The sequence below is a fragment of the Parus major genome, unplaced genomic scaffold, assembly GCF_001522545.3.
Source record: "Parus major isolate Abel unplaced genomic scaffold, Parus_major1.1 Scaffold303, whole genome shotgun sequence".
In the NCBI taxonomy this organism is placed as follows: domain Eukaryota; kingdom Metazoa; phylum Chordata; class Aves; order Passeriformes; family Paridae; genus Parus; species Parus major.
The window spans coordinates 89,129-106,804 of record NW_015379273.1 but is presented as its reverse complement, the minus strand read 5'-3'; the positions used below and the strand labels follow the sequence as shown (position 1 = coordinate 106,804).

General features: G+C 47.7%; 1 protein-coding gene across 7 annotated transcripts in view; it reads left to right on the top strand.

Annotated features, from left to right (window-relative positions):
• Positions 1 to 5,681: 5,681 nt before the first annotated feature.
• Positions 5,682 to 17,676, top strand: part of LOC107198751 (serine/threonine-protein kinase PAK 3) — an 80,335-nt gene continuing 68,340 nt past the window's right edge. For 2 of the 7 annotated variants that reach the window (XM_015615951.3, XM_015615949.3), the window contains exon 1: positions 5,682 to 5,705. The gene's annotated coding sequence lies outside the window, so the exon portion shown is untranslated. The other 5 variants (XM_015615947.2, XM_015615950.3, XM_015615945.2 and 2 more) reach the window with 5 other exon arrangements.

Genomic DNA, 17,676 nt, shown 5'->3' with positions numbered 1-17,676 from the left:
AGGACTTGTCTATGGAGGTAATTTCTGTCTCCTCTTAGGAAAGATTCAGACTTCATAATATTAAAGGAAAGTTTTTTTAAAAGTGTGTTATTTAACATGAAGGTGGACATTCTTCTTCAGGAACTTGGTCCTGGGGATCAGTTGTTTGGCAACTGAGCTTCTCTAAGCTACAGTGTTATTGCCATCCACAAAGGTTTCAGACTGCAGCACCTCAATCCACTGTTACTGCAGCCACAGGAAGTAAGTACCTCACAGGTCTCCTGAATACAGGGTGAATGAAACCCATGTTTCACAAAGACAAGGTGAAGGACAAAGAGTTTCCTGGGTTGAGAAGATCCCAGGGGAAGACACAGTGTTTGGTACCTTGCGTGATTCCACAGGTTCAGTTTTCAGGGGACATCTTGCACCTGAGCTAAGAGGGATCCTCAGGACAGCAGAGTCATGTATGAATTCTCTTTGAATGAGCTGCATTGCTGTAAGTCCATGCCCTGCCCTGAACAAGATTTACAGGACAGGAATGGGAAGTATTCTAACCATTCACAGAAGCTACTTGCAAATGAGGTAAACTAAAGCACAGAGTCTTTCAGTGCCTTACCCTCCAAGAGGAAGCAGGTGAGAGCTGCAGCACCGTGGGAAAGCCTCCATGTGCCAGCCTCACTGTGTCACTTGTCCCATGCAAGCCCTGGGCACTTTCACTGCTCAGCAACTTGAATCATTCCCAGGCAGTACTTGTGTGTCTTCCTTGCTCCGTCTCTGCCTGGATCTCAGTGTTCCATAGCTGAGCAGTTGGGACCCATCGCTGCTGGCAGGCTGCCTTCTTGTTCCCATCACTATATGTTGGTAGGTGGTTCCTGTCTAATGAAGCTCCTTTCCAAGGGAGGCTGTTGACATGCTCCAGCACAGCCAGATGGTCCCCTTACCTCTTCTTCTTTCACACTCCCTTGGAAACATTAATGATCCCTAAACCTCTCTGATGGAGGAGCTCCTTTTTGTGACAACCTCATTACATGATTATCAGAAGCTGCCACTATCCATGTTGTCAGGACAACCAGCTTGATTCAGAGCCAGTGGGAAAGGTCTGAACCTCAGGCAAATAACCATCCCCAGCTCACAGCAGATGCTCATCCACAGCCAATCACCTGGGTGCTGGAAAGCCATGACATCATGGGCCAAGCAGGCCTCCAAATTTAATTGTTAGCTTTCAGCATCCCTCCGTGTTGCCTCCCCCCAGTGCTCTTCACATCAGCCCCTGCACAGTTAATCAAGTGCTGCTGTTGTGCCATTTCAGACCTCCCTGGAGCTGCCTGGTCTCAGCAGGGCTGGCAGAGGGGCTCCCACAGTACCCCATGTAATGCAGCCTTGGGGAGGAGTGGGACCATGGGGCCAAGTACTGGTGCCTCATCAGCCTGGCATAGGGGAAAACTGCAAGGGACTGTAATACCCACAGCTCTTAGGCAACAGAATAAGTTGCTTCTTATTGGGGTTTTGTTCAGGGGTATGGATTTATGGTCAGAGTTAATTTTATCTGTAAGATGAGCTCTCTGGCAGCTATCTCTGAGTGTGGGAGATTATTGGGATTCTTAACGGGATCCTCTTCCCATGAAAACCTACTAACACCCCATCAGCAGTCATACTGTATTACTCAGATTGTGTTGTGTTTGCCAGCAAGGTGTGATAAATATGGCAGAACCAATTGTGGTGTAGATGACGGCTGTGTCCACTTTCCTGCCCTGCTGAAGCAGAGGGGTTTTACTCTGTGCCTTTGTGCCTTTACTAGGGCATGCCTGAGCCACCTCTGGAATCATGTATCAAATTAAGGTTACATCCCACATGGCACTGAAGCTAAGGCTTCCTACAGATGTGTATCTGCAGAGCTTTCCTGAATTCCTCCCCTGCTTGAGCACATTCCCTGTGAAAGCAAGATCAGGCAGTTCATTGAAAGAATTCCTCTTTTTGTTCAAGAAAGACTTTTTCTAACTCACTGACCATCCCAGCTAAGTGTACCTTTGATTTCTGAAAATCTGGTGCTTAGTGTCCTTTGCTGAGACATTTAGCCTTGCACACCCCTCTGGCACAGCGAAGGCTGCTGTTTAGGCAGTGCAAGTTTGCAGTTCTGCAGTCAGTTTGGGTGGTTCTATCTGATTAAATTTAAGAGGTCAGGTTACCTGACGCTGGGCTTTTGAAGCCCTCAGGCAGGCTTTTTTGGAGGCTTTTTTTTTTTGGAGGCTACAAGACTAGTTGTTGCTCAGAGCTAAAATTTCTTCCTCTTGCTTTGCTAGGTGTTGGCTACCAGGCCCTGAATTTCTCTGGGGGTGCATTTTCAGGAAGGAATTTCCCCTGGGCCACTTCTGGTTGGGAACACCCCAAGGAGGGACTGGGAAGCTTGTGCACAGCCCATCACAGCACAGATGGTTGAGATACAGCCAGTCCTGCCTATTTTAGTACACAAGAAAGGAGCTGTTTGGGTTGGTGATGCACGTGGCTCAGCCAGGTCCTTCCTCCTGCTTCTCAGATACCTAAAGCATTGGAGCTCAAATTAGGGCAGCTTCTGAAGTTATTTTTGCAGGATAAGATTCTTGCTCAGAGACCAGATGGCTCCTGAAAAAAACAGGGTTTGTGCAGGCCCTGTGGGTCTTGGAGGCTGGACCTTGTGGTTGGGTGCACAGACTCTCAAAGCATTTCCATCTTGCTGGGACATGTGTGTGACAGTTACACGGAACTGACATCTAGAAGGGACTGGCCTGCTTTCCTATGCCCTGTGAGGACAAAGCCATCACCATGTCCATGTCTGGCCCAGGCCAGCTGGTCCCAGGTGGGCCTGTGGAGCAAGTCCAGCTTGCACTGCTGAGCCTGGCACGCCGGGACTGTGTAGGTGCCTTCACCATGCAGTGACTCATTTTTTCTTTTTTCCCTCTCCCAGCAATGTGCTTGAGCAATGTGCCCATTGTCAGCACATGCAACTGCTCATAGTATGCAGCACAGCCCTCCAGCTCCAACAGGGTCAGCCTCATTACAGCTCGGATGAAGAGCAAGGGAGCTCTGTAGTTTGGGTAATTTCCTCTTTGTGACCTTTGGTTTTGCTTCTTCTCTTTGTCTCCTTTACCAGGAAGGCATAGGACAGGAATGCAAAATCAACTTTCTATTAAGTATGGGACAGTTTGCTTCCTTTTAGCAGCTTAAAGATAGCTGGAGAGTCCTGGAAGGCTGAAATGCACAGGTTCAAGGGCTTTGTGGTCTCCAAAGGCCAACCTGAAAGGCACAGACATTTAAAAACCTCTGTAGTTTTCAGGCAGAACTCCACTCTGCACAGTCAATGCTTGCAAAGTTTCTATGTCTCCCAGGAAAGTTGTAGCTTTGGACAGGGCTGAGCATAAGGGATCTGATCTGCTTTTTCACTGCATGCAGTCACAGAGTCAAGTTTCTGTTCCTTGTCAAGGGAAAGGAAACTGAAACTCTTCCTTCATCTGCTGTTGCCCAGCCTTTGGCAAAGTCAGATGGAAGCTGAACTGGGCTTGGTGTTTCAGAGAGCCTGCAGTTTTCTTATGGTGCTAATAAGAGCAGTTCTGCTGAAAGTTTATGCTAAAACTAGATTTTAGTTGTACTTCTTTTTAAAAGGAATGGAAGTGATTCACTCACAGATTTAGTCCTAACATCTGTAATTGCCTGATTTCATGCTCTATCTGAAGCTTTTCCTTAAGCTGCCTCCCTCTTTTGGAAGCCTGTAAGTGGGACTCACACTTCCCATGGCTTGTGGTACTCCAGGGTGTGGGGCTAGTAAATGACCCACAGTCTTTCCAAAGCCATCAGGAATGATTTTTACTCTGAAGGTAGCTGGGTACTACTGGTCCCCCATCAGCTCAGTCCTTTCTAGCTCTGGGCTGTTTTATACAGCAGTTTGGAGCAGCCAGTGTGGTTTGCAGGGCTGTGAGCCTGCAGGGACCCTGACAGCTCCTTCAGCTGCATTCCGTTCCATGCTGCAGTCAAGAGACATTTCTCCAAAAGCTTTGCATGGACTTTGACAGGAGAGGAGCCAAAGGCCAAAACCTGCACTCTCTGCTAACTAACCCACTTTGGCTCAACAAGAAAGAGTGTGTCCTCTGCAGGAGTTACCCCATTGCTTGTCCCAACCCTCTTGGATGCACATAGTGCTGTCACCAGGGTAGACACTACATGCAGCAGAAAATGGAAGCCCTCCTCTTCCATTGTTGAGGGACAGCAGATTTGCACAATTCCCGCTGACCTTACAGGATCCTGATGTAGCCACAGGCATAATTCTCTGAGGGAGGAGAAAGAACACTGACAATTTGCTCAAGGGCTTGACTGTAATCATTGCAGAACCAGCCAGCTAAGTGACAGATTTGACTCATACTGGGAAAGAAAACCTTGCTGAGACTTTGGCTTACAGCAGGAGGGGATGGTAGTGATTCAGTCAGGGCTGCTTGTCACGTCAGCGTGGACTGGGTAACTCAGTGAGTTCTTGCTTCTTGAGAACCTCTCCTTTGAACAAGCTGTAAAGCAGCAGCCTGAACATGGTCAGAGAAAATCACATGCCATCTGGTGGGGCTCACATAGTTTGTTATCGCCTCTTGAATACATGTGGCCTGCCTTACCTTCTGCTGGCTGCTGTTGCAAAAGGTAAGTCTTCATTGCTTGTCCTTGGCCGCTACATAATGTGGTATTACACATACTCTGTGCATCTCCATCAGGAAAAAAATTCCCAACAAATCAAACAAAAAAATGGTCAAAGGTATGCTCCCTTTGGTATGTAACAGCAAAACCCTTTCCCTTGGTGGCACTTGGAGCTGATGAAGCTTCCTGCCAGCCCTGGGACCCAAGGTCAGAGCATGGATGGTGCTCCCAGCTCCATGCCCATATTCCTGTGGGCTCTGCCACAGAGATTGTAAGATTTGTCATGTTTATCTGCACTTTTTTTTTTCCCTGGAAATATTGTAAATGTGAGATCATACTCATCAAAGCTGGGTCTGTTTCTACTTTTGATACCTTTCATGGAGGAGCTGAACTCATGGATTCAGAAGGAGCAGAACAACCACACTTTACCTAGGGAAGCATAATTCTAAAAGAATGAAAGACAAGGGAAAACACAGACCGTGATTCTTCTTCTGGTGCGTCGGGGGATGTTTGTAAGGAAGTGCTCTCTTTGTTGCAGGAGTGGCCGGAGGTGGTTGCTCCAGCCTCACTCCTGCTGGGCTTCTCCCACGTTTGGATGCGGACAGAAGCCCACAGGCTGCCACACGCAGGTATCATCCGGGGGAGCCCCGAATTTCACGGTACATTTCCTATTTCCAGCAGACGAAGACCAGAGGCGTGATGATGCCTCTCAGGACCCCTTTCACCGCCGGCTAGTGCCGGTCCCGCCTCCCAGATACCCGCACACCTCCGAGGGGGCACCTCGGAAAGGGCTTGGAGGGCGAGCACCCCCCCGCGCCGCACTTTCCCTGCGCGCTGCCTTGAAACACGAGATTTGCCCCCAGCCCCAGCCCCGGCATGTGTGTCGTCACCGGCCGCCCGCCGCGCCCATTGGCTGCGCCAGCGCCGCTGCGGCGGCCCCGGGACGCGCGGGGCGGGCGGGCGCGCGCGCGGCGATTGGTGGCGCGGGGGGACGGGCCGCGCCCGGGGGGCGCTCGGCGGCGGCGGCGGCGGCGGCGGGGGACGGGCGGGGCGGCGATGAGCGGCGGCGGCTCCAGGTAACCCCGGCCGGGCGGCAGTGAGCGACCGCGGCTCCAGGTAACCCTGGCCGCGCAGCAATGACCGACCTGAGTTCCAGGTAACCCCGGCCGGGCCCTGCGGCCGCCGGCGAAGCACGGTGCCTGTGGCCGCGTCTGCGGCGCCCCGTCTCCTCCTGACGATGGGAAGATGACGCCGCGGGCAGGGCCGGGGTGCGCCGGTGCTGGGGTTGGCTCTGCGTCTCCGGAGTGCCGCTGCCGTCAGTGACACCTGTGTTGCCAGGCAGTCGGCGGTGACCGGAGCCCAGTGTCCTGCAGGAAGGATTCGCAGAGCCGCAGTTGAAGTTGTGTCAGCGCCCCGGCACCGGCCATGAAGGCGGTCGCGGTGCGTGTGTTCCTCATCTCCCAACAATGCCGCCTCTGGGCTGCGCTTCTGCAGAGGAGTGAGAAATTCTGGGCTATAAATAACCCCGCCTTTTTTTTTTTTTTTTTTTTTTTTTTTTTTTTTTTTTTTTTTTTTTTTTTTTTATGGTCGTTATTGGCAAGGCGCTTATGCGCATCCGATTGACCTTAGCACCTGCCAAGTTTTTTTCCCGAAATCCATTCAGGGAAGGGTGGTCTTTCCATGTGCGTGCATGGTGATGCCTGATGCCACATTGGGGCTGGTCTCTGTGCTGGTTTGTCCCTTTGTCCCAGACTTGTACATCAGCCAGCTAAGGAAATGCTCCAGCGTGATGTCTGGCCGCTCCAGGCTTCCCTCCTCCTTGCAGGGGATGCACTCGGCACGAGTGGCCCCTTTTGCTGGTCATTGAGGCAGTTTTCAGATCCAGTTTTCACCGATGCCAGAAAACGAGCCTTTTTCTATATGCAGCGAGGTATTTAACTCCTCAGTGGAAGACTCAGAGAATTCAGGCAGGAGAAACCATGGCTTCAAAGCGAGCAACATCTGACAGATGGTGGGCCCGGGCTGGGAAGAGGGGGTTGTTTGGGGCCCTGCAGCCCTGGGGGGTGTTGAGGGGCTGGATTTTGCCTCTCCTCGCGCCCTTCTGTTTGCGGGGTGGGCACAGCGTGTGCCAGGAGTGAACAGCCTGGGTATCTGTCTGGAGAGTTTGGCAAACCTCTTTAAAGGCTCCGTGCCCCTGATGCCTTCGACCCGGCGCCGAAGCTGCCTTTCTCTCGGTTTTCTGGGCACCGTCGGGGATGCCTGCACAGGGGATCTGGGGGCCGGAGATCAGCATGGGCTTTGCTGAGCGACTTTAGGGCTGATATGGACCGCCTCAGAGGGAGGAGGAGGGGAAGGAGAACGGGCCCTCCGGAGCGCCGGAGACAGGCCGCTGCCTGGCTGCCCGAGGTGGAGGGAAGAGGACGCTGCGGCTGGATGGGTGATGAGACTGGCTCTCCTGGCTCCTCTCGTGTGAATCCACCTTGTCTGTGGCTGTCAGGCAGGGCAGAGGGGGCCCGGGCACAGCTCCGGAGCCACCCGGGAGGAGGACACTGTGCCGGAGGAAGTGGGGCACCGAGGAGCTTTGGGCTTCCAGTCACAGGTTACCCAACGATGTGGGCAGAATGTGGAGTAAATTAGGGGTCGAGGTAATGGGTTGTAGGTCTGTAGGGACATGGACTGGTGGGTTGTTCGAGGCCAGGGAGTGAAGGTTGCCGTGGCAGATTATGTGCACGGAGGAGAAGGATTGCCGTGAGCAGGGTTTTCTGCAGTGAGCATAGGCTGGTGAGGGAGGGTGATGCTTGTATGATGGCTGTATGGTGGTGCATGGGTTGGAGCTGCATTCCTTGAGTGTGGAACTGGGTTTAGGAGCTGGTGGCACTGTACAGGAGGCTGGGGCTGCGGGCTGGCTGGTTTCATAGGCAGGGGGCTGCAGAGGAGGTTGTACTCTGAACCAAGATGTACATGGATGGCATTTCTTCACTGAGTGACTCTGGATAACTAAAAGTAAGTAGCTTCTGTGGGCCCTGAGCTCCTGTTACAGCATTAAGTTTCAGGCCTCATGGGCCACCACTTGCAGCAGCAACAGTTTGGGAGGCAGCTGTGGCAGTAGTGCTGCAGGAGGCAATACCCAGGGTAAGCTGCTTTGGTTGTCACAGGCCCTGGGCTTGGGCCTCATTCACTTCAGGGCTCTGACACAAGCGTGCTGGCTTTTTGTAGGGACTGATGGGGGCTTTGTGCCCTCTAAACTAACAGGCCCAGCAAGGAGGGTTTCCCAGAAGCTGGTGAGCATTTTACTGCTGACTGCAGGGAAGAAAACTTTACCTTTCCAGGTAGACTGTTGACAGTAAGCATCTGACCAGCACTCAGAAAATGTGTGGAAGTTGGAATCCAGATTGTCCTGTGCGTGTTGAGCTAACTCACAAAGTCTGGAAAAATAAAGCTGGACACAAGAGGTTGTTTTCCTCCAACCCCCTGCATTTCTTTGCAGGTTTTCTATGTGTAGTTACAGGGATAGGTGGGACACATGCAGTTCTGCAACATATTTTTGGCCATAACAACCCGGCTCTTGTGTTAGCCATCTCCTGGCCTGGCAGCTCCTAGAGGAGAACTGGTTTATGGCGATAGTCCCATTTTCAGTTCCTGTTCCCTTTGCTTGTAGCGTTCTTCTCTTTTTCTTTTAATACTTTAATTGTGACTGTGGATCCAAACATCCCTGGAGCTGACAGTGTTCTGGGATCAAAACCAACTGGGAATCTGAAGGTCTTTTAGATCTGCCTACAACTCTCTCATTTTAGTCATGTCTGCACGGAACTGGTCGCAGCGGGGATGTTGCCAGATTTGGCTTCCACTGCTGCTCTGGTTGGACTCCCTGTGATTTTGGGACATTAACAGTGCTGTCACTTTGTGCCTCTCTGGTCTGAGTACTGATTTCTGGTTTTGCTGTGCTACACAGTTGGGCAGGCAGGAGTCCACTGTGATCTTCTCTTTCAATACCATCTCTACCTCATGCCAAAGGTGCTTGAAGCCTTTTTTCGGGAACTTAATGGGGAGGCCAGTGGTAGAAAGGGGAGAGAAGAGCATGAATTAACTTTCACCTGCAGAAATGAACTTTTTCATTCACCAGTGCTATTTTGTGCTTGGCTAGGATTTTCTCCCTGTAGCTCTATTTTGCCTTTTACCTTTCAGACACAAATAGTTGAGCTTGTGTATCTGCCTTTATGTTTGCTTTGATTTTCCTGTTACGTGAAGAATGGCATTAGGCTGAGGGGTAGTTAGTAGGTTTCATTGGGCTGGGGTCAGCACAGGTGGAGACACTGATGTAAATGTCTTATCTCAGACCTGGTGCCACTAGTTGTCTTTTGCTCCTGGCAGTAATTTTATAATGGAAAAATATGACAAAAGTGTCTGTGGTTTACTAGTGGAAAGTCTCAGTGCTTGGAGTTCTGGATATTGTTCTCAGGTAAACATCAGCAGCTGTAGCTTGTATGCAGTGAACAGCAAGTGTGTCACTGTGCTTTGTTTGAGGTAGCCAAAGGACTTCATTTTGCATGTTCAGTTGCACTGTTCTAGTTTAGCTCTGACAGTGCAGTGTTTATGAGTTGGCTTCCTAGGTTTTCTGAAACAGGGAATTGGGCTGCAAGGTGGCACTCACTGCCTCAGGTGGTGCAGGATGTGGCAGGTTGGGTGCACCTTGCTCTGGGCAAGCACCATGGCATCCTGCTTGAGTTGGCTTCCTAGGTTTTCTGAAACAGGGAATTGGGCTGCAAGGTGGCACTCACTGCCTCAGGTGGTGCGGGATGTGGCAGGTTGGGTGCACCTTGCTCTGGGCAAGCACCATGGCATCCTGCTGATAGTCATACAGGAAGCCTGTGATGTTGATGCAGCTCTTGTTACCTTTTTCTGGAGCTTTTGATCCCAGCAAGCCCTGGGCGGGGAACAGATAGGCCTACAAGTGCTCTAGTCATTGGCTTCTGGGTTGGGAGGATCTTTGTGTCAGCATATGGCACCAGCCCTACCTGCAAGTCTAGCTCTTGGAGCACTGGGCTAGGTGCACTTCTAGGTACTCTGATGTCCTGTCTTGTATTGTTCCTTCCAGAGGCAGACTTGGAAATCATGTCCCTCTTAAACAGGGGCATGTCCCATTCAGTTAGGAAACCTCTGCTAGGAATGTTGCTTCGTTTTGCTCTAAAGACTTATCGTTATGGCTGTGTGCATTAAGTATTCAAGGGTAAAATTATGTTGTTATATATTCAGTGTGCTCATTTCCCAACATTAGTTTAATTTTCAGTTTCTTATCTAGTAGTGTACTGACAGATGTGACTGAGTCTTGAATGATGCTGAACAAAGCATGTCTCTGCCCTGGAGTTTTTGCTGCCAGTTCCACAGTTGGAATAGTATTCAGTGCCTCCACGTACTGGATTTGGGGCTCAGTGTGGTGCTCTGATAGAGCACTGTAAGGCTTACAAAGTAGGGGAATGGCAAAGTTCAGGTTGGATATACATCCTTTGCTCTGCTCTGGTCATGTATACTGTCTTATTGCCATCAGAAGCAAATTAAGGCAATTCGGATCCAAAACATGCTCAAGGAATCTTTGGGTAATTTTATGTTTCTTTATTGTCCTGGTGGCAAAACTGTGCTTTCTCAGGGAATGGAAACAAAGATTTGGATGTGATCCTTTGGCTTCTGACAGTGATACCTGGCATGTGGACCAATGGGCTCTGTGCTGTGGTCCAGCTTGCTGCTCATGCACGTACTTCACTTTGCCACAACTCAAGGTACTGCAATGTCATTTTTTTCTAGCCGTAGATCTCCATAAGCCTGAAACAAACTGCTATTTCGACACTGCAGAGCCAAATCATTCTCATTTCCTTTCTAATCCTCAGGTGTTGAAAATGCTCTGGCACCTTAGCAGACTCAATGTTGCTCTTCAGGCTGTATGCACAGTTGGATGTATGTGATGAGGGCAGTACTAAAATATTTTCTTGTCATGTCACCTGAGTGGACTCATTTCACTAGACAATGCTGTTGAAGGGGCAGCAGCTGTGTGCCCATCTTCCCCCCCATCCCCATCTCTGTCCATTCGATGGCATAAAAAAATCAGTTTCCTTTATTTAGAAAGGAAAGCACTTCTCTGTGTCTCTTGAGGGGAGTGAAAGGCCTAATGTTTTCCATTTTCTGTCCGCTACTTCTTTATTCCCTATTGTGAAGGAGAAAATCCTCCAGATCAGAAATCTTCTAGGCGCTTCCCTGCAGAGAATCTTGATTCAACCTGCAGTGCCCAGATGCCAGCTCATATTTATCAGGTGCATCCAGCCACTCCCATGAACCATAGAGCTACCTGGTGCATGGTAAACCTGAGAGGGAAAAACTGAAGGCACACAATTAAAATCCTAGGCAGTTGTTAAAGCTGTTTTTAATGTCTCCTGCCCTCATAGGCAGAAGATTGTGGACTTGGATTTGAGGTGCTCTTGATGTGTCACCAGAAAAGCTGTCATATGTGTGCTTGCAGAAATGGAGGCTTGGGAAATGCTTTTAATTGTGATTCCACTCTGCACAACAGAGATTGTCATGCTTTGAGCTCAGGTTTGTTTGTATCGGGGAGAAACATTGATACCATAGCTCCTATTGGTGCATGAATATTTCAACAACCGAAATGATGCCTGCTCCGGAAAAGAGCTGCTTACATCCATGTTTGATCTGTTTAGCAAGCCTAGCCAGCTCAGGTTGGCATTTCCTACAGATGTAGTCTGTGTCAGCTATGCTGTGCTATGACTCTTCTCTCTTCATTCCTGAGAATTCAGGCTGGGAAGAAGTGAGATTTCTAGCAAAAAAAAGGACTAAACTAGACAGAATTTGTTCCCTTATTTCTTTATTTTTGAGGAAGGTACCTTGCACTTTGTAGGATGCATGCACCAGAAAGAGGTGGGGTAATATTTGGAAGTATCTAGAGTGGCAGTCTGCAGGGACAGTCTTCTCCTTTCATTTCTGCCCCACATCTTGTACCACACCTTCTCTCCATGCTGTTATTCTCTCTCCACTTCTTGCAGTAGGCAAATGCAGAATCCTCCTCTTCATGGGCACTAATGAATAATGTTTAGTGTTTCAGAAGGAGTAAGCTGAGAGTGGAGTCTTATTCTTTTCTGCAGTATATTGACAGTTCATACACGTAGGTTGTGTCCTGGACCATTCTTGAAATCTATTGTGATACGGAAATGCTGGAATTTCTGCTACCTTTATGTGTTTCTGGAGTAAATTGTCCACAAAGCATCTCTAATTAGGGGGCACTTCTATGCCATAACTTACAATGCAAATAGAGCTTTTGAGTAACCTTCTCTTCAGGGCATGCCCTGTCTTCTCCCATGTTCTGTGGAGCACACTGGACACTCAAGGTTAATTCCAGTCTTCTTCATGTAGTAAGGAGAAGAAATAAGAATCTGGTTACAAGGTAGTTTTCCAGTTCTAAGTCCTTGGTTTGAGAAGCTCTCTTTCCTGTCACTTAGTGAAAACAGCAGTACGTGGATGAAGTTCCCAGGCCCACATGACACAAGAGGTTTGTTACCTGATTCTTGAGTACTTTTTGAGCTGCATTTTGTTTGCATTGCTTATCTCAGCAGAATGACAGAGCCTGCCCTTACGGGTATACCTGAACACATGTGACTCTCTGAGAATTGCATCTATCCTGAGTGTTCTTACTTGTGTACTGGAACAGGAATTATACATATCTGTGTATGTATCCACAAGAAGTCTGGTAAATATAGTCCCCAAATCAACCAATGATAGGACTGGCTTTTGGGCAAGGAGAGGAAAAAGTTGTGCTTCTGTGTAATCCAACAGCCTCTAAAAGCACAAGTTCTCATCAGTCTGGTAGCTTTTGTTGGTGAGGTCATTAGGCAGAAGACACCTTGCACTGGTCTGCCCTGCAGTGCTGGTGGGGCATTGCATTGTGATCCATGGAGCTGGCCATGTCTGACTCCTGATTCCCCTTGCTGTGGAAAGGGAAGGTCAGGCTTCCTTATGTGCTCACTGGAATGTTAAGTGTTAGTGTCAGAAGGCAGTGAGCAGTAGGTGCATGCGTCTAGCATTTTCTGCACTCTGAGGATCTCAAAGCACATTTTCTGTGAAAGCTGTTTTAAAGATTTACAATAAATGCCTAAAAGTCAGTCCTGGAAAAAAAACCAGAGGTGTTAAGGCAGGGTCTGACAGTCCCGGGGGGTCTGGGTGCCAGCTTGACTCATGTCAAGCACACTGGAAACAAAAGGATGAAGTCAGATGCCCAAGGTCATCAGTAGGATGCTGTCAGAGCAATGAAAGATAGAAGTTAGAAGTAAACATGATTGAAGTTTTGTGTCCTGAACTCGCTGTGGGGAATAGTGGTGTTGGTGTGGCTGGGAACATTGAAAACCTAGGCTCGTAGATGCCTAAATGGGTCCATGGCAAATAGTAAGAAAAATTTCTGTCCAGCAGTGTCAGGGAGAGAAGAGCCTTGGCATCCCTGAGACCACAAGGCTCATTTGAAACACACAAAGTGAAGGAGGGACATATTGGATGGAGAATTGCTACTTGTGATATGTTAGGTGTTAAATGCATCTGACACAGGGAGCTTGAGAAAAGGTCTGGATTCAGGATGGGCTTGTGCTTAGCAGAAATGTTCTGTTCTGTGACTGCTGTGAGCAGAAAGACAAGGCCCCCCAGCCCCTCCTCAGCTGTTGCAGGCTGGTGCCAAGCTGAGTGTTGTCAGGTAGCCATACCACTCTACACAAGTGGCCGTGGAATGCTGTGAGATTTGGAGTGGAAGATGTAGGGATCCTTGGCTTCTGGGTGTTTAAAGGTGCTTTAGACCCCTTGCATTGCTTTTTGCTTTTAAATGTTTGGGAGGGTGTCCTTGTATGTGTATATATCATATGCAAATAGATTTTGAGTTGTGTGTTTTGTCTGAATTTAGAAAAAGGAGTGATTTGAAGAAAGAATCCTCCAGGAAATGCTGCTTTTGCAAGCGCAGGCCTCAACTGTGATTTTTGGGGGAGGAAGGAGTGGGAATGAGGGGGAGGTTCACTGAGGTTTTTTCTTGTTGCTTTTTGGGAAAACTCCAGCCAAGGCCTACATACAGTCGGATGAATCAGCCTCCCTTTTGCCATAAGTAATTAGCAGCTCTAGCTGCAATGCAGTTTTGATGTATGCCCAATACACTTTTCCTTAGTTAATTGAGAAACACTGCAGTTAGATGTATGATGTTGACTCGGCCTGTGTATGGAGTCTTTGAGCTGCTAGGGAGATACTGTAGGCTGCTTCTTGAGAGGCTGGAATTTGCTGCAAATAATATTCCATACTCAAGTCTGAAGGCTGTCATTGCTGTTCATCTGCTATAGAAAATAAATTTCCTGTCTCATACACATGTAGAGAGCACTGTAAGTTGGCACATGGCACTGGACTGAGTAACAGGGTTTCCTTGGAACAGTCTGATTTTATAACAACTTCAACAGAATTTTCATGCTCTTAAATGAATGGCTGTTCCTGTGCTGACAAATAAAGCATTTTGGCCATCTCATATTCCTGTAACAAAATGAAAATCACTTGTTTTCTAAAGCATCTGGTGCCAACTCAGACTTAGAGCTTTCTGTGTCTGCTCTAGGATTTCCACTGGGCTCAGAAAACTCACCAGACAAGCTCAGCATTCACCACTGGAAGAATATGGAGTAACTGGAGGGCTTTCTTCTCCTGGAAACAGGACATGGAGCAGTTGCCCTTGGCAGTCTAAGACTTGCCAAATGTCTCATATTTCCTGTTGGAAGCCTGCTTTTACATGGAAGGACTATATTACTTTCACAACTGTAGTCATCAATTGGTAAATATTAGCTTTAATAACATGCACTTCACTTTATCAGAATATCAACAGTGTAGTGAAATGAATGTGCTGTACTGGAGCAGTAGTATCACTATTCTTTTACTGTTTTCAGTGGTAAATACTGTACCTATTATTTTCATAGCATTTGAAAATTCATTAGAAATAAGTACCCTTGTGGAACCCATAGTCAAAAATGTGATTATCTCAGCCTTGAAGTTTTAGTCATGGCCCAAGCTTCACTAAATGTTGTCTTAAAACAGAGAATAAGCCTGGCCTTGAATTATTCTTTTATGGGATTGCTTCATTGCAGGCAGCATGTGGCCTTCCTCCAGTTATTGTGAAGTGGAAGAAAACAGGTACAAATCTACTCTTCACAAGGGGGAAGCTTCACAACTGAAACAGTTGGCTCTGTAGCATTTTGCACCTGAAGTAAAACACAGAAATGGCTCTTTTGCCATGTACCTTTGTAGGTTTCATAAAGGACTCTTGAATGTTTGAAGATACAAACACATAGAAAGCAGCATACTCCTTTCCATGCATACTTAGCAGAGGAGCACTCCTACTTGTTTGATTCAGTGTGTTCATTTGTCTGGAGATGGGTTGTATCAAGGCCAGCTGGGCTGTGTGTATTCTCTCTCCAGTTCACTGGACAAGTGTTTTATGTTTTCTTCAGCATAACTTTAAATGGACATTATTTTACCCCATTTTGAAACGGAACTGGTATTTTTACAACTCAGGCTGATATATAACTAACCTTTTTCTTTCCTCAACAAGGTCATTACATCATGATGCAGTAATCCTGTCTGTGGGATAAAGCATTCTCTCTCTGTGTCTCTGTCTGTTGCTTTTATCTGTGTTTGTATGCATGGTGGGGAGGAGACATGAGTGAAGAGAAAAAGTTTTGATTCTGAACAGTTAAACTATGTTTAGAGAGAATAATACATAGGTTGTGAGATGCAAAGGGCTTTTGTCTCAAATCTATTGCTTTGATACTTTATCCACAAAGAAAAGCTCCGTAGTCTCAAGTCAGAAGAGCCTGGGGATGAAATTACACCTTTGCCAGGCTATGACAGGTTAAACTTTATGGAGATGCAGGTAGGAAATTATCCGCAGACTGAATTGCAAAGGAGAGCTTTAAAATGGGCTTTAAAAACCTGCTGGCGAGATTAACTGGATAAAAATATTTAGTTCTTGTGTCCCTCTTTTTGTCATAGTAGAGCAATCTGTGAAGGAAGGAGGGACATCATTGTTATCTTGGTCTCAGCCCAGAGGAACCAGAGGGATGGAGGAGTGGCACTATGAAACAGGAACAGTAAAGAACAGGAGCCAACAGCAGGACCCAGGCATCTTGCTGCCTGTCTCATTCCCTGGCCATTAGACTAAGCTGCCTCCCTGCTTGTTGCAGTTTCTAATTTGTCTGTGTAATTTCTCTCAAGTCAGTTTATACTACAATAAGCCATGGCTAGCCTGGGATGCGCCCAGTGAGGTATGGTTCATAACTATTTTTGATTCACTTACAAAGGGATTAGGTGACATGGTTGCCTGGACAACAGGGGCTGTACTTGATGACTCAGTGGGTCTGTCTCAGTCCTGTGTAACCTGAAGTGATGCCATCTAAGCTGCAGGAAGATGCCGGTGATGTAATTTCAGACTGTCTGGCCTGAGCACCAGTGAAGGCAGGGAGGCTGTGCATGTATAAGACAGGCTGAAGCAGAAGATGGAGAATGTTTGATTCAAAATGAAACCAGGTAACTGAGCAAATCAGAGCAGGAATATTAGTTGTTGACTCCGTCTTTCACTTGCTCTGAGGGGAAATAGCCCATACTTATTTTCCTGAACAGCTCTGAGTCTGTTGCAGGTTAAGACAACTAAGTTGAGTCACCATGTTGTAGTGTTTCAACAAACTACTTAAAAAGATGTCAGGTCCTCTTTGTGTGTGGGTGCTAAAGTGGTAGAACTATCAGAGAAACATACCTAAAATCACATGAAGACTTCTCTGTTAGCATCATACCAGGCTTATGGCAGTGATAGAGTCTTCCAGGCTGGAAGTGATAGACACCATAGCTGTCAGCAAGACAGGGCTATGATGGACCCCTTGCAGGTCATGCTGTGTTCCAGTCTGCAACCTCAGGATCTTGTCCAGGGAAACTGCAGGGTTATGGGGACCAGCATGGAACACCAACGAGATGGGCTCCCGGTTCATGAAACCATTTATTCAGCATGGGAACAAACTCAGATCCAGAACAGAGAGCCCCGAACAAAGTCAGAGCCGGGGTTTTTGAGGGACAGAACTCCCGAGGGTCTCCACCCTTGAGGGTGGAGTTCTGGGTCAGGGACCACTAGAAACACAGCAAGGGACAAACCCGCCCAGGGACTCAAACCCAACCAGAACTCCTGGGCCGCCCATCACAAGGGGTTTAGGGTGGGACAGTGTAACTCTTTGTCTCCCCCGAGGCAGGTCGCCACAATGCTGGGGTGGGTACAGTGCTGCACTCACATACTTTTCAGCTCTCAGAGCAGACATGTGCATCAACTTGCTTGGAGTGCAGGCAGAGAGCTCAGATCAGGTTGGGCCCATCTGTAGAGACTTAGCTATGGCTGAGCAGTCCCTGCTCCAGTCAAAAGGAACACCAGTAATAACCGCAATATCCTTAAGACGATATTTCTATGCTTTGTACCTGTCCTTAATTTATTAAATCCCCAAATCCAAGAGTCTTCTTATGGAGATTACATGGCCAACAGTATTTTCATCCATGTTTCATCTGTACTGGCTGTTGATGCAGGTAGGCTCTGTGTAGCTTGGTCCAATGTCAGTGTTTTAATGGAGAAGGGGAGATTTCTAAATTAGATTAATTGATTATGCTCTTCTATAATTTTCTGTTACTAGAAAAATTCTAGCAAATGAGTGTGTATAATTAATTTGCATTGTATTGGTTTGTGTCTATTGTATTCAGTGCAGGGTCTCAGTGTAGTGCAGATGAGAATGTTTTGACTCAAATTCCAGGGGAATGACCCATGTTTGACAAAAACCATGGCCAAAGCAATACTTCCCATTTCTTTGTTTTTCAGCAGCCATTTGTTATGGTAGTTTTGACTTTTTTCCCCTGCCAGGATGAATTTCAGAGCAGCATTGATTTTTGTTTCTTCGTATAACTTGTGATTTGCTGAGTTACAGGTGACAGCAGCTTTCACCTGTCCTTAAGGGG